The sequence below is a fragment of the Triticum dicoccoides genome, chromosome 5B, assembly GCF_002162155.2.
Source record: "Triticum dicoccoides isolate Atlit2015 ecotype Zavitan chromosome 5B, WEW_v2.0, whole genome shotgun sequence".
Lineage (NCBI taxonomy): Eukaryota > Viridiplantae > Streptophyta > Magnoliopsida > Poales > Poaceae > Triticum > Triticum dicoccoides.
This window is the reverse complement of record NC_041389.1, coordinates 634,432,264-634,455,195: the sequence shown is the minus strand read 5'-3', so window position 1 is coordinate 634,455,195 and position 22,932 is coordinate 634,432,264. Positions and strand designations below refer to the sequence as shown.

Below are 22,932 nucleotides of genomic sequence, written 5' to 3'. Positions count from 1 at the left end.
TGGCCTCGGCAACGCTTCTAGGGTTTGGCCCAGACCGCCTCTCTCATGAATGTCCGACGTCCGGACCGCCTCTCTCATTAATGTCAAACAAGGGTTTACCAAGATGGCGTCATTCTGGATGTGCAGAAAATGGTACCTATTTTTCCTGATCTCATCTACCCTTCTATATGTCACGTTGTCTAGTGTCAAAGGATTCAAGAAAACCATGGCTTCATCATTAGCCGAAAGTAACAGGCGCATGATGGTATGAAGCCCCCAAAGTTATTTTGGAACGGAGTCCTGATAGGAAAATTCACTTTTTGGTACAAAGTTCAGCAAGAGCCTTTCGAATATCGCTATTTGGAAGGCCTTTGCTGAACTTCATACCAAAAAGTGAATTATGCTATCAGGACTCTGTTCCAAAATAATTTTGGAGAGCTTCATACAATCATGCACCTGTTACTTCCTGCTAATTATGAAACCATGGATTTCTTCGACACTTTAACAAAAGAGAACATGCACATATAGAATGGTAGGTGAGATTAGGAAAATATAGATCATCTTAATTATGCATATCCATAATTGGGGCATTCTTGATAAATCTCTTATAAATCTCGAGAGAGTTTGTCGGGTAGGGGCGGGAGGGGTAGGAGATCGACAACATTTTTTCTAGGGTTTGGGTGTCCTCAAGAGTTGGTCGAGCGAGAGGGGGTTGATCAATGTCCCCCTCTTGACCCTTCACGATCCTCGACCCTCGACCCCTCAACCTCTCGACGACCCTCGACCCTCGACCCCTCGGCAACCCTCTACCCTCTACCCTAGTTCCCGCCCCTCAACCACTCGGCGATCCTCGACACCCTCGTTCCCGATAAAAAAGAAGAAGAGGAAGAAGAAGAAAAAAAAGAAGAGAAGAAAAAGAAGAAGAAGAAACAGAAGAAAAAATAGAATAAAAAAAGAGGAGAAGAAGAAAGAATAGAGGAGAAGAAGAAAAAAATAGAAGTTTTTTTCTATTTTTTCTTCTTCTCCTCTTTTTTTTTCTTCTTCCTCTTATTATTTTTAATCCTCTTCTTCCTCTCATCTTCTTCTCCTTCTTCTTCTCCTTCCGACGTTTTGGCGACCCATGACCCTCTACCCTAGTTACCGACCCTCGACCCCTCGACCCCTCGGAGACCCTCGACCCTCTACACTAGTTCCGGACCCTCGACCGCTCGGCGAGCCTCGACACCCTCGTTCCCGATATAAAATAAGAAGAGGAAGAAGAAGAAGAAAATAGGAGGAGGAGGAGGAGGAGGAGGAGAAGGAGAAGAAGAAGAAGAAGAAACAGAACAAAAAATAGAAGAAGAAAAGGAGAAGAAGAAAAAATAGTAATTTTTTCTATATTTTCTTCTTCTCCTCTTTTTTTCTTCTTCTTCCTCTTCTTATTTTTTTTTCTCCTCTTCTTCTCCTTCTTCCTCTTCTTATTTTCCTTTTTCCTCTCCTTCTTTTTATTCTTCTTCCTTCTTCCTTCTTCCTCTTCAACTAACCTAAAATGCACTAACCTAAAATCGATTTCTACTAACAACATAATTAATTCATTCATATATGAAAAAAAAACATATATGAACAAAAAATGCTATGAACATTATATCCATACATACATAGCCACATCCATACATACCTATATCCACATACATATATACATTATATATATGAACAAAAAACTCATCACATAAAAAACACATAAAAAATCATCACAGAGCCAGGGCGGCGGCGGCTCACAGCGGGGGCGGCCGGCGAGGGCGATGGCGGGGGCGGCGAGGGCACGGCGACGCTGGTGGGGGCTGGCCGGGGCAGGGCCGCGGCCGAACAGCACGCTCGGGGGCGGGGCAGGGGCGCCCGGGCTCGGGGACAACGTCGGCAACGACGACGGTGACGACGAGGCACGGGCGACAGCATGGGCACGGCCGGCCGACGCGCTCGGGGGCGAGGCAGAGGCGTGGGCAGGGGCGCATGGGCTCGGGGACGATGTCGGCGACGGCGACGGCGAGGCACAGACAACGGCAGGGGCGGCACGACGACGACGTTGGAGGCAAGGCGATGACAGCAACGGCGGGGCAGAGGGGCAGCCTGGCGGCGTTATCGGAGGCAGAAGAAACTGAACTGAATTTTGACAAGTGCTGCTTATATAGGCGAAGCGTTGGTCCTGGTTCGTGGATGGAACCGGGATCAATGCCCCCTTTTAGTCCCGGTTGGTGCCACCAACCGAGACCAAAAGTCTCTTTTCAGCAGCCCAAAGGCGGGAAAGGGCGACCTTTGGTCTCGGTTGGTGGCACCAACCGGGACTCAGGACTTTAGGGGGGCATTGGTCCCGGTTGGTGCCACGAACCGGTATCAATGCACCCCTTTCGTTTCGGTTGGTGCTACCAACCGGGACCAAAGGCCTGGTGCTGCTGCCCGCTGCCAAAATGTTTAGTCCCACCTTGCTAGTTGAGGGGGGCTCGGAGTGATTTATAAGCCCCACTACCACTGCCCTCGAGCTCCTCTCCAATGTAGGCTTACGGGCCTAATCTAACACTTCTATGCATGTGGGCCTATTGGGGCTTCTCCGAGCCTGAATCCTGACCCATGGTTGGGTTTCTAATCGTATTCAGGCCGTGGTGGCACTGTAGGTGGCCATTTTTTTAATTTTTTCCAGTTTTTGTCTTGTTTTTTGCATTATTTTTTTTCTTTCGCTTTTTGCTTTCTTTTTTTCATTCTTTTTGTTTTTAGGTCACAAAAATTATAAACTTTCTGTTAGTGCCATTAGTTTTCAAATTTGAATAGTTTAAATTTGAATTCTTTGAAATTTGTGTGAATCACTAGTTTGTGATTACTATAAAAATAAATTTTGGAGTGATTCCTTTTCCTGCTATTTAATATTACTGTGTCTTATCATTGTATTCAAAAACAGATTTTGTTATTTTAGTTTCTAACAAAAAAATCTTTACGATAATTCTTTTTGCTATTAAAGTTTCTAACAAAAAAATCTTTATGAAAATTCTTTTTGCTTTTAATGTTTTGAACAAAAAAATACTTTGATAATTTGAGTTGCAATTTTTTTATATAATTTTAGTTTCAATAATACTAGAGGTTTATAAAAGCTTTGTCGTTCCTTTTGCTATTGGAGTTTTATGAAAAGCTTTTTAGTTGATTCTTTTTTCTATTGAAGAACATTATAGTTTTGTTTTAGTTGATCATAACATAATATTTTAATTGATTATTTTTAGTTCATTCTTTGAGATAAATGACCCTGAAATTGAAAAGCACTACGAATGAACTTTGAAAAGGTCTTAGTTGGTATGGTACCCACATAGCATGTGCTAAAAGGTTGAGAGGATTACGGCAAAAACTGGATGCACTTCGTGTAAAAAATGGACAATCTCTTTCGAAGTATCAGGGTTTCGGACGAAAACTCATCTGTTACAAAGGGATTTCATTTTTTGAACTTATTTGAACTCCAGACTTTTTTGTGTTCAAAAAGCACCATTCAAAGCCACATCATCAATTTTCAACCCTTCCTGACTTCATTTGGTATTTTTCATGCATTTACTGATTTTTTCTAGCTAAATGACCCTGAAATTGAAAAGCACTACAGATGAACTCTGAAAAGGTTGAAAGTTGGCATGGTATCATAATTTCACCCACATAGCATGTGCTAAAAAGTTGAGAGGATTACGGAAAAAATTGGATGCACTTCGTGTACAAAACGGACAATCTCTTTCGAAGTATCACGGTTTCAGACGAAAACTCATCTGTTACAAAGGGATTTCATTTTTTTTGAACTTATTTGAACTCTAGAACTTTTGTGTTCAAAATGCACCATCAAAGCCACATCATAAATTTTCAACCCTTTCTGACTTCATTTGGTATTTTTCATGCATTTACTGATTTTTTTGAGCTGAATGACCCTGAAATTGAACAGCACTACAAATGAACTCTGAAAAGGTTGAAAGTTGGCATGGTATCATCATTTCACCCACATAACATGTGCTAAAAAGTTGAGAGGGTTACGACAAAAACTGGATGCACTTCGTGTACAAAACAGACAAACTCTTTCGAAGTATTAGGGTTTCGGACGGAAACTCGTCTGTTAGAAAAGACATTTCATTTCTTCACATGTAACTGCAGTGATATTCTAGATCAAAGGCATCATCATAATAGTTGTGGACAGAAAGTCTTACTTTTTCTTCGCTTGTGTCCTTTGCTTAATGCGTCGTAACCATAGATAATCTTCATCGTTTAACAGGGTGCTTGGGTCAGCCTTGACTTTGAAGGGAGGAATTTCATGGAACTTTTCATAATCTTCAGACATGTCTGTCTTTCCCTTCAATCCCATGATGTCTCTTTTTCCTGAAAGAACTATGTGGCGCTTTGGCTCATCGTATGATTTATTTGCTTCCTTATCTTTTCTTTTTCTCGGTTTGGTAGACATGTCCTTCACATAGAAAACCTACGCCACATCATTGGCTAGGACGAATGGTTCGTCTGTGTATCCAAGATTGTTCAGATCCACTGTTTTCATTCCGTACTGTGGGTCTACCTGTACCCCGCCTCCTACAGATTGACCCATTTGCCCTTAAACAAAGGGACTTAAAATCATGTCCATAGTCAAGTTCCCATATGTGCACTATGTAACCATAATATGTGTCCTTTCCCCTCTTGGTTGCTGCATTAAAGGGTACACCACTGTTTTGGTTGGTGCTCTTTTGATCTTGGGCGATCATGTAAAATGTATTCCCATTTATCTCGTACCCTTTGTAAGTCATTATAGTCGAAGATGGTTCCCTGGCCAACGAGTACAGCTCATCAGAAACAGTGTTGTCACCCCTGAGACGTGTTTGAAACCAACTGCCAAAAGTCCTGACGTGTTCACATGTAATCCAGTCGTCACAATGGTCCGGTGTTTGGAGAGCAGAATTCTTGTGTTCATCGACATACGGGGTCACCAAGGTAGAATTATGTAGAACTGTGTAGTGTGCTTGAGACCAAGAATGCTCGTCCCTGCATATTATTGAGTCCCCTCCTAGCGTGCCTTTTCCACTCAATCTCCCCTCATACCGCGATTGAGGTAGACCAATCTTCTTAAGCTCAGGAATGAAGTCAACACAAAACCCAATGACATCCTCTGTTTGATGGCCCATGGAGATGCTTCCTTCTGTCCTAGCACGGTTACGGACATATTTCTTTAGGACTCCCATGAACCTCTCAAAGGGAAACATATTGTGTAGAAATAAAGGGACCAGAATGACAATCTCGTCGACTAGATGAACTAGGACGTGCGTCATGATATTGAAGAAGGATGGTGGGAACACCAGCTCGAAACTGACAAGACATTGCGACATATCACTCCTTAACCTTGGTAGGATTTCTGGATTGATCACCTTCTGAGAGATTGCATTGAGGAATGCACATAGCTTCACAATGGCTAATCAAACGTTTCCCTGTAGAAGCCCCCTCAATGCAACCGGAAGAAGTTGCGTCATAATCACATGGCAGTCATGAGACTTTAGGTTCTGGAACTTTTTCTCTGGCATATTTGTTATTCCCTTTATATTTGACGAGAAGCCAGACGGGACCTTCATACTGAGCAGGCATTCAAAGAAGATTTCCTTCTCTTCTTTGGTAAGAGCATAGCTGGTAGGACCTTCATACTGCTTTGGCGGCATGCCGTCTTTTTCGTGCAAACGTTGTAGGTCCTCCCGTGCCTCCGGTGTATCTTTTGTCTTCCCATACACGCCCAAGAAGCCTAGGAGGTTCACGCAAAGGTTATTCGTCATGTGCATCACATCGATTGAAGAGTGGACCTCTAGGTCTTTCCAGTAGGGTAGGTCCCAAAATATAGATTTCTTCTTCCACATGGGTGCGCGTCCCTCAGCGTCATTCGGAACAGATAGTTCGCCGGGACCCTTTCCAAAGATTACTTTTAAATCATTGACCATAGCAAGTACGTGATCACCGGTACGCATGGCGTGCTTCTTCCGGTGATCTGCCTCGCCTTTGAAATGCTTGCGTTTCTTTCGACATTGATGGTTGGTCGGAAGAAATCAATGATGCCCCAGGTACACATTCTTCCTGCATTTGTCCAGGTATATACTTTCGGTATCATCTAAACAGTGCGTGCATGCATGGTATCCCTTGTTTGTCTGTCCTGAAAGGTTACTGAGAGCAGGGCAATCATTGATGGTTACAAACAGCAACGCATGCGGGTCAAATTCCTCTTGTTTGTGCTCATCCCACACACGTACACCATTTCCATTCCACAGTTGTACAAGTTCTTCAACTAATGGCCTTAGGTACACATCAAGGTCGTTGCCAGGTTGCGTAGGGCCTTGGATGAGAACTGGCATCATAATGAACTTCCGCTTCATGCACAACCAAGGAGGAAGGTTATAGATACATAAAGTCACGGGCCAGGTGATGTGATTGCTGCTCTACTCCCCAAAAGGATTAGTGCCATCCGTGCTTAAACCAAACGAGTCCTTGCGTCACCTGCAAACTCCTCCCGGTACTTTCTCTCGATTTTTCTCCACTATGACCCGTCAGTGGGTGCTCCCAACTTCCCGTCTTTCTTATGGTCCTATCTATGCCATCACATCAATTTGTCATGCTCTTTGTTTCTGAACAGGCATTTCAACCGTGGTATTATAGGATCATACCACATCACCTTGGCAGGAACCCTCTTCCTGGGGCACTCGTCGTCAACATCACTAGGGTCATCTCGTCTGATCTTATACCGCAATGCACCGCATACCGGGCATGCGTTCAAATCCTTGTACGCACCGCGGTAGAGTATGTAGTCATTAGAGCATGCATGTATCTTCTGCACCTCCAATCCTAGAGGGCATACGACCTTATTTGTTGCGTACGTACTGTCGGGCAATTCGTTATCCTTTGGAAGCTTCTTCTTCAATATTTTCTGTAGCTTCTCAAATCCTTTGTCAAGCACACCATTCTCTGCCTTCCACTGTAGCAATTCCAGTACGGTACCGAGCTTTGTGTTTCCATCTTCGCAATTAGGGTACAACCCTTTTTTGTGATCCTCTAACATGAGATCGAACTTCAGCTTCTCCTTTTCACTTTCGCATTGTATCTTTGCATCAACAATGACCCAGCGAAGATCATCATTGGGCACATTGTTTGGTTCCTCTTGATCTTCAGCTTCCCCCATTGCAGCATCTTCAGCTACCCCCGTTGCATCATCACCGTATTCAGGGGTCACATAGTTGTCATCTTCTTCTTCTTCGTTGTCTTCTATCATAGCCCCTTTTTCTCCGTGCTTGGTCCAAACATTATAGTGTGGCATGAAACCCTTATAAAGAAGCTGGGTGCGGAGGCTTTTTGATTCAGAGTAAGCCCTCGTATTCCCACATATAGGGCATGGACAACGCATAAAACCATTCTGCTTGTTTGCCTCAGCCACTGCAAGAAAATTATTCACGCCCTTAATGTACTCGGAGGTGCGTCTGTTACCGTACATCCATTGTCGGTTTATCTGTGTACATCATGAATAGATAAGTGACCAAATTAATAGATGTTCATCATCACATTAAAATCAAAGTACATACATAGTTCTCATTGAACAACATATAGCTCTCCAGAGCATCTAATTAAACCATACATTGAAACTATGTAAAACATTTCAATGCAACAAGAAATGCGATCATAACCGCAACGAAGGTAACAATTGATCCAACGGCATAATGATACCAAGCCTAAGTATGAATGGCATATTTTCTAATCTTTCTAATCTTCAAGCGCATTGCATCCATCTTGATCTTGTGATCATCGACGACATCCGCAACATGCAACTCCAATATCATATTCTCCTCCTCAATTTTTTTAAATTTTTCCTTCAAGTAATTGTTTTCTTCTTCAACTAAATTTAACCTCTCGACAATAGGGTCAGTCGGAATTTCCGGTTCACATACCTCCTAGATAAAAAAATCTATGTCATGTTGCTCGGCCTAATTGTCATAAACACTAAATGAAACTAATAGTTATAAAATAAAATGTATATACCACATCTGAATCATAGATAGGACGAGGGCCGACGAAGGCGGATACCAAAACCATCGCACTATATAATAAAAAACAATAATAAGTAAGAAAACTACACAAGTATCTATCTAAATCATGCAAGTAAGAACTTGTTTCTTTTAGAAAAAAGATAAGATCAAGAGGCTCACCATGGTGGTGCAGGCGACGAGATCGGCGCGGGTGATCAACGGCGGTGAGGACGGGGACGGGACAGGACGGACCGCCAAACCTAGACAAATCTCGAGGAAAATGGAGCTTGGACAAGGAGCTTCGAGAGGAGAAAGCTTAAGTGTGGCTCGGGCATTTCATCGAACACCTCATGTGCATAGGAGGTAAGCTAGAGCACCACAAAGCTCTCCAACGGCCAGCCAGAAAAACAGAGTAGTGGAGTGCTCTGCTCGCGGGCGAGGGGGTATATATAGGCATCTCATTGGTCCCGGTTCGTGGCTGGAACCGGGACTAAAGGACACCCTTTGGTCCCAGTTCAAGCCACCAACCGAGACCAATGGTGGTGGGCCAGGAGCGAGGCACATGGGTCCCGGTTCGTGCCTGGAACCGGGACCAAAGGGGCCAGATGAACCGGGACCAATGCCCCACGAGGCCCAGCCGGCCCCCCTGGCCTCCCGGTTCGTGACTGAACCGGGACTAATGGGTTGGACCGGCCTGAACCAAAGCCTTGTTTTCTACTCATTTATCTTGCTTCTACCCTTCCATACTTGACCAGGAAGCTAAAACAATTCGGTGCCTTTATTTCCACATATCATGGTGGTCTAGATAATGAACTATGTTGTGCTGCAGATCATTGCATTGCATCCTTGAGGCTCCCGGCGAAGCCTTCTAGCCTCTTCAACCTTTCTCTTGGAGAAGCCGCTTCACCCAACTGTTTCACAATTGCACTACCAATGATCACTCCATTTGCACCCCATTCGGCAATCTATGTCTACTATAAGTGGATGTTAGCAATGTAATTATTTTATTGTGATTTTCCAAATTAATATTATAACTTTTTGGTCAATCTTTCGGTGTGTTATTTACCTGGCTAACATGTTTTGGGGTCCGGTATGCCAAAGCTGACTGCCACTGCCATGTCTTTGACCTGCAAACAACCACAAATGATATGTGGCTGGTGATACTTCGAATATAACGTCGAGTGAGGGAGGAGGGAGACAGACACTATTTATTTCCTGGTTAATAGAAAAGAATTGATGGTTACATTTAGGCCTTCATGACGAATTGTAGAGTCATGGATGCATTTGGTATTTCCTAACTTGTCTCCAGGATGAGCATACTGATGGAGAAGAGGATGCATTTAGGCCTTCATGACGAATTGTAAACTCGTGGATCCGATCGATCCCCATTGAGGATCTTGTGGATTCACCTCCCCCATGCCTTGGCTCAGGTTGGTACATAGGTTAGGGTTTTATTCCTCGTAGGGGTGAAGCTTCATCTTCGAGTTGGTCTTTAGGGCTCCAATTCTCCTCGAGCTCGTCCGCCAAGATGAATTATACTGATCACCGGCGTAGATTCTTGTCAATTCCTCGGGTATGCGAGGTTAGGGCTTCTCACTCTGTTTATGCGATGGCAAGATCTGGTGTCCGGTTCTTCGGATCAATTCAAGGATTCAATGGTGAACGACTGCCACTCCAGGACGCTGGTCCTCAAGGGCACATGCACGAAGACTTCACGGTTGTCATCGATAAGGCTAGCCTAGGGCGACTCCGGTATGGGAGCGGCAAGGATGGCATGTCGGTGCCTCGTTCTGGCAGGAGCAGCGGTCGTTCGGTAGTCTAGAGACCTCGATGTATGCCTATTGTTTTTTAGGTGCTCTGTAAAGTCCAAGCGTTTGTACTCCAGCTAGAGACGCAATGAACTGTGTAGCATCCGTCAAGCGACAGTGCTTTCGTGCTCAAGGCAGTGTCCACGGCTCAGGCGCTGATCCACTCGAGGCGGCTTGCTTCATCGGTTGTGGCGGTGTCTGCGTCGAGGAGGCTTATGGTCGCCGCGGCACCGGCGCCGGCCTCATTCGACCCGGCTTCGGTGCTCAGAGCGCCGCCTCGCATCCCAGCGGCGTTCGTGCCCGTCGCCGACTGGCGGAGACTGGTTATGAGGCAGACCTTGTCCAAGATCAAGGAGCAGGGCAGGGTAGTACATCCATCTGTCACACAATCGTGTTGGGCTTAATCTAAGGCAAGGGCTGCAAGGCACATCAATCAATTTTTGCACGTGCGGGGTGAATAGCTCCTATGCATCATCTTTTGTGGGAATTGGATGGAGTGCGATGTTGTTCGACAGAATGGCTTTGGGGTGACACTTTTGAGTGAGTAAATAGCCCACACACGACATGGCCCTTAAGCTGAACTGATGCCATCATTAGCTGTTATGGGCTGGATCCATAACTTATCCACGTAAGCGCGGGACCCACCACTTGTCCAGTAAGCACGGGACCCACCACTTCGCCTGTGCCCGTCCGCCCACCGTCGGGACCCACCTCTTCGCCCGTGCCCGTCTGCCCGCTGCCGCCCATTGCTTCCCCTTTCCTCATTCTTCCTCTTCTCCGGCGACCTAGTCCAGGTGTCCACCTCCTCCGCCACGCACTCAAAATGGCGTCAGTATGGTCCAGTGCCACTCACAAGCTGCCCGTCATGCCCACGCCCATAGCCTCTAAAACGGTGGGTCGGTAGGACTGATGAGAATGGAAATCTTGGGCGGGAATTTTTGAAGTGCTTGAGCAAGTCAATGGCAGGAAGGGATGGCAAGGTTAGATCTCAGTCCTTAGCCCGTTCTTTCACTGTCTTTTGCTCTCATTTCTCCATATTTTATTTTTTTCCCATGAATTTTGAATTTAGGGTTCATGTTGTTGTTTCCAGATCCTGAAGAAATGCACACATTTCGAGTGGATGGATGATTATGTTGAGAGGATTTAGTTCAAGGGCTACATTGATTCGAGCGGGGCCGCAACCTGGGAGCTTAATTTGGGCGGGGTGCCGCAGATGGATAATTTTGGGAGCTCGGATAGAGGGGCGGGCAGAGTCGTGCCGATGGCGAGCTATGCGTGCAATGCTACCCATGCTGAACCACACTTGGAGTCTCAACTGACCGAGGAACTGAAGAAGATCAAGAAAAATCAAATGGAGATGATCAATTTGCAGAAACAAGCAAATATCATGGCAGGGGGGTTTATTGTTGTGTCATTTCTCTGTTTGTGTTTTACTTGCTATTCATCCTTCATTAGACGGGGCATTTAGGTCTGTCAGGGCATAGGATGCGATATGTGCGCCATGCCAAGTTATTATAACTAAATCGAAACAGAAATATCCAGTGTTCATGCTTTGTTCTTATTCTTCAGTTAACAGAGTGCACACCCCCCAAATTCAGAAACAACAAATCTTGCTGCCGAATAGATGTTGGGCCATGAGAAAATAACTAGGCCCAAATTGAGAAAAGCCACCCGCGTCTGGGCACCAGCCCAGTTTTATAGCATAGAGGCACCCATGTTAAAAAAATGCTTCGACTAAATCAAAATATAATGTTGCTTCGGCAAATAAACCTTTAACAAACATGTACTTCTTTACTTGTTTTTTCTTTAGCCAAATTTTTCTGTCGAATAAATGCTGGGCCGTATGTATTGTACTTTTTTTTACATATTTGTTGTGATTCTTTTTATGCATGTCTATGGTTCCATGAAACCCAAATTAAATGGGGATATGTGAAAGCCTCAGAAATCATTTTTGGAAATGATCATGTTAAAATTCGATTCAAATAGGTCAAGAAAATGTTCCTATTTTGCTCTTAAAATATTGGACAGAGGTAAAATTCAAACCAATATTGGCTAGCTAGGGTGGCCCTAAATAGCCAGGGCCTAGATACATGCATGCCCACATGCAACACGCCAATATATGATTTTTCCTTTTCGCAAAAACAATTGGGTACCCATACACTTGCATGTCCATAGTGGAATCTTCCTTGTATTAGTAACACATAGATCAACTAGATAGAACATCAAGCACATATATCAATTAACCAATATCAACTAGATAGGAAAAAATAGAAACTAGATAGAACACTGTGAGTCATGACTCATGATTTGGCCAACATTGTGAAGACAGTTTGTGTGGCATGGTGAATAGGGTGTAGCAACACAAGGCAACACACAAATAATAGCACGAAAAGGGTACAACCCATAGAAACCCACAAATAATAGCATGAAACAAAAATATAAAAATAAGAAACCCAACAACAATATAAATAGTAGCACAACCAATAGTTCCACGACATAAATAGCATAGCCTTACAACTTAATAATAGTAGCACACAAACATAAACTATTACAACTTAAAACACTAAAATGATAGATAGATAGCTAGATAGATTGGGGGCACCAAACGGGGTTCTTCTCCTTCTCCTCCTCTTGGCAAACGCCACCTCACTCCTCTGGGCGCCCTCCACTCCTGGTTGTCGACGGGGTACGGGAGGGTGTGCATGTCGTTGTAGGTGGGGAAGATGTTGTTGAAGTCGGTGAAGATGTTGTGGGTGGTGAAAGCAATAAACTCACACCCACACCAAAACACTCGGCCGAGGAGGTGGAAGGCGTCGAAGGGGTTGGTGAATGTACCGAGGAGCCCAACCACAACGCCATTGTGATTGACCTCCTCAACATGTAACATAGTTGGAGAGCCACGGGGGAGGTGGCGGTAGCCGGCCGAAAGGAAGGACTGCGTGAACTCCCTTGCGCCCCTCCACCTTGAGATTGCCCACACCTAAGGGTGTTCTCTACATACACACCAGCGGAATAGAGCCTCTCCGGCACGATGGGGGTAGCGGTAGGTCTGGCCGTTGTACTGCATGGTGGCTTCGGGACCCTCTACTTTGTGGAGAAGAAGGAAGAAGGAGGACAGATGGGGGCAGATGTGATAGGATGGGGTTGGGGTATGGATGAGGAGGGAGAGGAAGACGATAGGTATGGCTTAAATAGCCCTAGTGCGACGTATTTTTTGATTATTATTTTTTTGAATGGTTTTACCGGGTGGAAGTAATGACAGGGCGGCATTTGGTGGCATTGGGAGTGTGTACACACGCATGGGAAACCAAAGGCTGCATGCATCAATGGGGGGTGCCCCTGCATCAATAGCCCTGCTGCGACGTTTCACACAGCCTGCACGCGTCTGTGCCATCGGTCGGGGCTCAAGGGGTCACGCTGACCCATTTTTTGTGCGTGTGCCGCTCATGCATGCATGCATCATAGGCTCCGATCGACCATGGCAACTGTTGGCTAGGGCCTGGCTAGAGGAGGCATGGTTCGATCCAAAGGTCCAAAGGGTGGGCTTCTTTCACCATAGCCCAACGGCAAGCCCACTCGCCGCAGCGCAAAAAATGTGTTTATGAATCCAGCAAATCAGAGCGTAGCACGCGGATCGCTGACGTGTAGCACTGCATGTTGATCCACACCGTAGAACACGTAGTGATCCAGCGATCCAGAGTTGAGGCGGGGGGTTATCCAGTGTTGTTGACTGCAGCCAATCACAAAGCCTCGCGCGGATCAGTGACGTAGCCCTAGCGCATGATCCAGGCTGTCCACTAACAGAGATCAAGTGGCGCAGAAGGGTGCGGGGTTTCAGATGGAGTTTTGAGGGGTTTTGAGGACTAGGGTTGAGCATAACTAATTCAAAAAAAATCAAAAAAATATGAAACTTGCACTCATCATTGTTTTATGTGAGTGAGTTGCTAGGAAAAATAAGAAACTTGGTCTGTGGGTATTTTCATGAAAAATCCTTCACAAAACATAGCTATCATGAACGAGGTTGCCTGGGATTCAAGCTAGGGTTTAGGGCTAAGCATGTCATAATTTATCCAAACAATCTCATATTGGGCATGGACCCTATATTTGCACACTAGATGTCAAGTTTTGATTTTTTGGCCCATTTAGAAAAGGTCAAAAAATTGCTTACAAATGGGGTGTTTAGCCTAGCTTCGGAGCTCATTTGGAGCCAATTTTTCGTGACTAGTGTTTCACATCAACAATAAGTGCTCGGATTGATCGCTTAACATGCTTATATATGACTAATATTTGAGAAAGCATTGTAACATCAATACCACATACTAAACAATTTCAAATTTAAATTTTGGGTCAAATTTGAAATTCGGCCAGAATTTGAATAGCATTACACGAATACCATTTTACACAAATTGAGGCAAGTTTGTTATTCTACAACACACATCACCATTAAACAAGTTTGACAAAAAGAAGTTTTCACTTCTTCTTGCCACTCGATTTCTTATTATTCTTACCACTTTTTGATCCTACCATACCTAGTTCACTCAAAGTCTTGGTTTTCTTAACTGGACTAGCTGGGACAGCTTCAGTTTGCACCACAACATCTACATGAGGCCCAGTTTGCACAACATCAACTCCAGTAGCTTCAATTGGTAATACAACTTGCAATATAGGCTCAGTTTGCGGAACATCTGTCGTAGCAGCTTCAGTTTGCATAACATCTGCCGCAACAGCTTCAGTTTGCACCACATTGTGCAGCACATCATCATCCAAATGTTGCTAATGATGCATCACAAGATCAAAGACTACCTCATTTTGCACAACATCATCCAAATCTTGATCATTTTGCATCACAACAACATCCAACTCTTGCTCATTTTGCACCGCAGCATCATCCAACTCTGGTTCATCACCAAAATTGGTTCTTGCCTTTTTGATTACCCAGCAATCTTCAACAACAAGGGGTTGACCTCCACGCTTCCTCCTGGAAAACAAAGCTTGTAATTTTGCTAGTAATTAAAAACAACACCCAAATAAAAAACACAAACGTAAACATACTTTGGCCTTTCAGGAGTGTAACGACATTTTGGAGATCCTTTTCAGTGCCCAAGTTCCTGGCACAACTTGCATCTATTTTGTTACCTTTTTGGAATCTTTTTGGCTTTACATCCTTCTTCCCCTTCCCTTTTTACTACTCCCACCTTTCTCAAACCATGCCTTCAATCTACTCTTTTTAGGCCTGCCAGCCTTTCTTTTTGTTAGGGGAGGACACATGGAAAATTCAATTTCTACTTCAAGCCACTGAGACTGATCTGTAAGTGTTGGAATTGGAGTTGCATATGCAGTCTTGAATCTTTCCACTGAGTAATATGCATGCAAATATGGGTGCATGTTTATCTTGGGTTGGGAGGCCAAGAAAAGAATGGAATGCTCACATGGTTTGCCGGTGTGTTGCCACTCGAGGCAAGTGCAGTCGTGCAACTCAGTGTTAACAACATGCCTCCTTCTAGTCTTGATATCTCTAACTTCAGCAGCCCACAATGAAGATTTCTCCGCAGATAAATGTGTCAGATTTCTGCTCCTGTTCATCACCTGTTGTACTGTTGCAGGAAGCTTATCCCCTTGCAGACAATCACCAATCCTTCTTCTCAATTTTCACATGTGCATGATCATGATCCTGATTTGGTCAACCATGTTATGCACAGGCAAGTTCTTCAACTGCTTTATCTTGTTGTTAAAAATTTCTGCCAAGTTATTATTGATATGGTCACATTTGATGGCAGTGTTAAATCCTGACATGTATTATAATAGAGAATGATAGGTATTCAACCATGGACCAAACTCACTGCGTGTTGCTTTTATCTTATCAAGATGACATGAATGTGTTTGTTTGGTGTAAGATCTTGTTGTTGGCCACATTCTCCCAAATTCTTTCCCTCTGAATTTTTTGATCAAATTCATCGACATATGGCCAAAGCACTCCTTCTGCTCACAACGAGGAAAAACATTCTTCACTGAATTTTCTAGCCCTTTACATGCATCTGTGTGTACTGTCAAAGGTGACACTGGCCCTATGCATCTTTTCAACTGCATCATGAATCATGTCCATGAAACCTTGTCTCTGACTGAAACAAATCAATAGCAACATGAAACATTCAGTTGTGTCCATCTAAAGCATTGCATGCTGCCAATTGACAATTCCATTAGTCTGTCAAAAAAGATGAGTCTATGCTCAAATATGGACGGCACCCTGCTTTGAAGTCAATGCAAAGCTTTAAAGCCATAAAGAATTTGGAAAAAAGGACTCTACCATCCTCTGTTACCTCAGTATCTATCTCCACAACACTGCCATGTGACATTTTTTCCACCTCTGCCACCGATTAGTTTGACCCCCTGTTTTTACCTTAATCGCAGTCCCGTTAACGACCGGACCCGTGTTTTAACCACCTCGTCGCATTGGGGCTATTATTGCCATGTAAGACAGTGCACATGAGCTATTTCTGGCAACTACGTCGCCCTCCTTCCAATTCACATGAAATGTATGCCAGCAGACGACGTTCATCCCGTACATCACAGCCGGCGACCCCTAGCTAGCGACCACGGCGGAGGCGCTCAGGGTCCTAGACGCCTGTGGCGCCAAGCCGCCAACGTCATCGAGCTAGGCATGTCCTTCTCGGACTCCTACGCCGACGGGCCGGTATCTCAAATAGTGTGTGTATCATTCATTAAATAAGGAGGGAAAGACTCCCTAAAACTCCACAGTTTTACAATATATTTACATGCGGGACAGGCCCGACGCCGACGGGCCGGTAATCCAGGCCTCTGCAGCACGGGCGCTGGCGTCCGGCACGACCATCGACGGCGTGCTGTCGATGCTGAAGGAGGTGACACCGGAGCTGTCCTGCCCCGTGGTGCTCGTCTCGTACCTGGGCCCAATCGTGCGGCGGGGCGCGGCCAACTTCACCGCCGCTCTCAAACAAGCCGGTGTGCAAGGTAATTAACCTACTAGCTCACTAATGTCACTGTTAATTAATTTGCCGGAGCTGCCCCGCTTATTTATCTATATCCGTTCCACCAGGTCTCATAGTGTCCGATCTTCCTTATGCCGAGACATGTCCATTCAGGAATGAAGACATCAAGAACAACCTAGAGCTTGTATGTGCTCTGCCTCCACTAATATGTAGGAGTATATCTCAAACAGAGCTGGATTTCTAGTACCAGCAATCAACTTTTTTTTTGTTTGAACTAATGTATTCAGGTGCTAATTACGACGCCAGTCACGCCTGTAGAGAGGATGAAGGAAGTCACAAAAGCTTCAGAGGGGTTTGTTTACCTTGTAAGTGCCAAATGGATGGCTACATTTGTCTCAATTGTTCCCTGCAAGTTTGTCTTTCTCATGCTGGCCTGATTGTTAAAATCTTTACGCTGTAATCTAATCAAGCAGGTAAGTGTCAATGGAGGTTACTGGTCCACGAGCAACCGTGGAGTCGCGTGTCAAGGATCTTCTTAAGGAAATTAAACAGGTCATGAACAAACCTGTGGCTGTTGGCTTTGGCATACCGACACTTGATCATGTTAGACGGGTAAAACAAACCTATTTATGGATAGAAGACTCACCATGAATTAGTAACTTTTTACTGAATTTCAACAAGCTAATTAAAATTTCATAAATAAACACATATTGCAGAGTGGGGTGCAGATGCAGTGATCATTGGCAGTGCGATGGCCCAGCAACTGGGTGAAGGGGCTTCTCCAAAAGAAGGATTGAAGAGGCTAGAAGAATATGCCATAGTTCTTAGAGCATCTCTAGCAGACCTTGTATAATGCCCTGACCCGCAAAATAACTGCCAAAATATGGGTCCGCGCGAAAAATCGTGCAAAAGCGTCCGACTCATAAAAAAAATTACGGGGCGCGGCATAATTCCCATCCAGACCCGCGATAATGCGGGTTCCCCCCTCACCCCGTCAGCGCCCTGTATATAGTGGTAGTGGTTGGGAGGGGGACATTTTAACCCGCGCATTTCCCCACCCACCGCCGCCCCTCTCCCCCTCACCCCGCACTCCCCCCCTCCCTCCCGCCCCGCCGGGTCGGGGCCGACGCCTACGGTTCCGGCCAAACTAGCTGGCGGGAGGGCCGCCACACGCCCGAGCTTGCCCTCCGCCACTTCCTCCTGCGTCGACGGGCCGGAAAGTTGCAGGTCGGCAACTGTTCATGGCGGCGGCCGAATTCGGCGTTTCCGGCTACCGGTGGCTGTGTCAAGCCATGGATTGGTCGGGGAGCGCCCCGCGCAGCCCCGACAAAGCCCCAGCGCCGCATGCAGGTACTAGTTCGTCCTGTAGCTGCCGTTGTCGGTTTGACGGCAAGGATTCAACCGGCCGTCGCCCGGGCTCGGCGCTTGCGCAGCGGCTCGCCGATGCCGCTCATACAGTGCGATGACTGCACACGGACGGTGCTGCGGCTGACTTCTAGCACGCTGAACCACCCCGGATGGGTATTCTTCAAATGCGAAAACGACGTGGTATGTTGTTGTCTCCATTCGGCTTTTGTCAACCTATTCGGTTCAATTTCGATAGCTTATGGAGATCGTCATGTGTGTAGGAAGATGGATGCTCATTTTGGTGTTGGGAAGGAGAATACATTGATTTATTGATAGAAAGAAACTTAATAGATGTTCGTGCACTCCTTAATAGAATTGAGCCTAATGATGCGGCTGCATGTGCAATTAGAGAAGAAACTAGAGGGGAAGCAACGTCTACTTCTTTAGAACCAAAGAAGAAGAATGGAGAATGCAAGATCAAGAATCTGCAGATCGACAACGAATTCATGGAGAAGATGTTGGTTCAACTAGCGGGAGCAGTTATGAAAGTTTGATATCTTCTAAAATGCCTAATTGTGGTTCTTGTTTTCTTTGGTCTTGCTGTTCTAGCAAAGAATTGATGAATTATTATGTATCAAATGCCCTTGAAGAAAATAGAAAAAAGCAAAGAAATGTATTTTCATGCTGGAAATTGAAATGCAAATTACTGATTTGCGGGCCGGCGCGGGTGGTGGTAGAGTCAGACCCCGCAAAACGGACACGTAAAAAAGGATAAAGACTTACATGTCCGTTTTGCGGGGTTTGACTCTGTCGCCGCCCGCGCCGGCCGCAAAGCCGTTTTTCCGCGAGCTGTATATGTGTTTTGCGGATCGGCATTATACGCGGTCTGCTAGAGATGCTCTTAAGGATGCGTTGTATAGTATATAGATACAAATTCTCAAAAAAAAAATACTATAAACATGCTTAATTAATTGGATTGCCACATGTACATATATAGAAAGGGGCTATTAGTTAATTCGGTCGGCAAGCTAGCTTGCTTTTCAAATATATATGGAAGTGTCGAAGCAGTAAAGCAGAGTATTTTATTTTTATGGCAACTAGAAATTGACCGTTCGTTGCAATGGTGTATAATTATTCTACAACCTCCGTCTCAAATTACTTGTCTTAAATTTATCTAGATATACATCCGTACCTATACAAATCTAAGACAAGTAATTTGGAACCGAGGGAGTAATACATTTTAGCGTCTTGTTGATTGTTGGTTCAAGATATAGCTAACCGCTCATTTTAGCCCATTATTTTCTTGTTATCTCACACATATGTGTTCTCTATACGGCCTCGGCTGTACATGTTATACGTAGTTAGCATGTGTGTGATTGCACTGGCCTAGTTGAGTTCTGAGGTGAATTGGTATCTACTTTTCTGATAAAAAAAAGGTTATTGGGGTATTTGCTAGTTCTCGTACCATCTGTACTCACCCTTTCTGTTAATAAGTTTGTGTTAGGCATGAAGAAATAAGAAGGCTGTATGATATTTGTTCCATGTCAGTCCTGACAACCAATGGTTGAAACTAAGTAAGGTACTACTCCCTCCGTTCCAAAATACTTGTCATGGTTTTAGTTCAAATTCGAACAAACACATGAATCTCACATGACCCAAGCAAACACATGAATCTCATCCCTCAAATGGTGACTGCCTGTAACGTAAATAGCACACAACTATGTTATATGCCTTCAGTAGTCGCTCAAGTTTCACTTCTTCCTCAACTTCAGGCCATTTTGGAATCTAAACATCCAGAATTATGCTTCCTACTCCCTCTGTCCCATAATATAACATCGTTTTGCAAGTTGTTACCTCAAACTTAATGGCTTCAGCAGCAAATTCATACTGAAAATTTTGGAGACCACTTCATCAACAGTCGCCAAGCAAATCAAGTTCCTTTCTCAGGGCATCTGAAAAGTCCCTAGAGTAGTGAACCGACTTAGTAACACCCAGTGTAGCTTGCAGAGAGACCTTACCACAATACTGAATGACCAAAGACTCTTAACTTATGTGCATGTCCCAGTTTAGCCACTCCAACATCAGTAACGTTATGACACACCCGAAGCATGAGATTACTCAAGCATGGGGTGTGCGCAATGAAGCGCATCCCAGCATCAGTTACCGCATGACACAATATAAGCTCGAGTGTCTCCAGATGTGGTGAGGATGAGAGGGCCTTCATCCCCTTGTCATCAAAGAAGTTGGCGTTGTTGAGCACGAGAACACGAATCGGGCAGGTCTGAATGAGCACCAGAAAACCCTGTTGTGTGAATCCTATTTCTGATGGCCAGTCACGGGAACATCCTGTAAACCAGAGGTCTACGATCTGAAGCATAGGACAGTTGAGGGCTAGAGCGTAAAGGCTGTCATCAGTAAACGACGTCCTTGTTTCACAATATCTGACATCACTAGAGTAGCACTGCAGGTTGAGCCAAAGTGAGATGCTTTTAAGGTTGCTGCAGCTCCGAGATAATGCAATAATGTCATTGTCATTTAGGGCACGAACATGCTCAAGGCAAAGCTTCTCCAATGCTTTACACTTCCCTAGGACAACACGAAGTCCTAATTCTGGCCAAGTTTTAATATGCGCCAACCTTAAATCCTTCAAACTCTCACAGCAGAAATCATATATATCCGTGCTGTGAGCATCGTACGAGGAGTCATAAACAACATCACCTGGAAGAATATCATATCTTTCTCTTTTCCTCTGAAACTCAAACTTCTGGAGCTTCATCCATCCCGAACCAAACTTTAGGAAGTCATGATGATTGATTCCTTTGCAATTCTTCACTACAAGCTCTTCCAACGATCCATCCCTGCCAAGGTATTCCAGCCACTCTACACTATCGATTTTCTCGCAATCAATAAGGTGGAGAGCAGATAGACTTGTGCAACCAACTGCAACCGAGAAAAGCCCAACTGACGTTATTTTTGGTGCGGAGTTGAGCCTGAGAGACACCATTGTCTTGCAATAAGCTAAACAAGCAAGCCCAGAGTCATCGATGCATGAGCAGAAGCTTAAGGTGAGGTCAATCAGCGAGGAACAGTGAGATGAAAACACAAGAAGGCCTTTGTTGTCCAGCTGCTTTCCATGTCCAGGTATCCAACCAGAGTAATCGATTTCCACTTTCCGCAGATTTGGGAACCGGGCGCACAATGATGTTAGGGCTTTTTTAGCAGCGCAAAGACCAGAACCAACACGGATAGCACCCCTTTGATTCCCCTCTATCTTGTAGAGCTGCTTTGACACAAGGGAAAAAGAATTGAGATCACTTGTTCTGGTGATCCTCTTTAGAATCTCAGTCAGCAGAGCCTCCGGTAGGTCCTCCATCAAACAAATTCAGCTGTACCAATCATCAGGTAACATATATCAAGGTTCATAAAACAACCGAAGAGCTAGACTCAAACTTATGATATATCAAAATAAAGCATGTGAAAAGATTGAGATCAAACTGGCAGCACTAATTACGAAGGATACACTGACCAACGTTGGGCATTTGCTGTATCCATCCAATACTTGTGTGTTCTTCATAAGAATGGAGATTAACTGAAGCATCTAACACCTGATCTATCCCTAGCTAGACTGCTAGCAAGAAACAGTGAAGCTACAAGGCACATCATTAAATTAAACTAGCGCCATAAGTAGCAGAGCTGAATAACAAACGAACAAAGAGAATACAAAGAAACAAACTAGAATTGAGTAATTGACGCAACCAACTCCTAAGACAAGACTCATGTGCTCAGTCTGAACCTATTTATTTGGAGACACCTAATTAATCACAACGGGGAAAGTACTAACATATAGAACATTCTAGGATAGGCATAACCATAAAACGTTAGGACAAATCTTGCGTCTTAATCATCAACCCTTTACGCACTGCGTTAGTTTCCTAGTGCTCTCTTGCGTGCGCCAAAACAAAACTGTTGGCATCATCCGCACTAAATGCAAATCCAAAAATTCAAAAAGTTTCGTAGCTCGAAACCGTTTATCCGATTTAACTACATTGACTTGGTGGTGATAACTATTAGCCAAAGGACAGGGTGACTACATTGACACCATGGTGACAAATAGTTTTGAGTTGAAACTATATCTCACCTTGGGTTGTTCTTTGCAATTTTTTCGAGTTTAGACGTTACCACACAGTTTCACAAATGTGATGGTATTTTGGGATGGGAACTGTATCGTGAACAAGTGGGAAAATATACCCTAAAACACCTGGGTAACTACTCCGTAAGTATTAAGGTGATAACTATATCAATTTCGTTGTGATAATTGTACCTGAACACGTCGGAAACTGGTAACTATTACCTGGGGAGCAGCGTAACTAGATCGATTTCATGATGATGACTATACACTTAACACCTGGGTAACTCAATCAGTACTGGGTGGGTAAGTATTAGAACTAGAGGAGGAGAGGACAGTTGATAATCCATGTGAATCAACCAGAAATTACTCTAAAAAAATCAGAAATTCAGAATACAGTCTTTTTAGGCAGCACTAACATTCGAACTAGAGGAGAGAGGGAGAATTTACGTCTATTGGGCGGTCGCGTCGGAGATGCAGGCCGTAGAACGAGGAGGACGCCGGTCGTGGTCGTGGGCCGGCCTCGTGGCGTCGCGCCGGCCGTCGACGAAGATGAGAGAGCGGGCGATAGACTGCGCAGTCGCCCCGCCGAACGCAGTCTCCACCTCCGGGCTCCGGCTTTCTCGTCACGGCGGCGGAATGAGGGGCAGCTGCCGGTGGGGTGGGGGCGGCGGCTTTTTTTT

At 44.7% G+C, this 22,932-nt stretch overlaps 2 pseudogenes; one reads left to right on the top strand and one right to left on the bottom strand.

Annotated features, from left to right (window-relative positions):
* The first annotated feature begins 1,760 nt into the window (after nt 1-1,760).
* On the top strand, nt 1,761-17,629 carry LOC119310334 (annotated as a pseudogene).
* Nucleotides 17,630-19,667: 2,038 nt separating this feature from the next.
* Nucleotides 19,668-22,916, bottom strand: LOC119312214 (annotated as a pseudogene).
* Nucleotides 22,917-22,932: the final 16 nt, after the last annotated feature.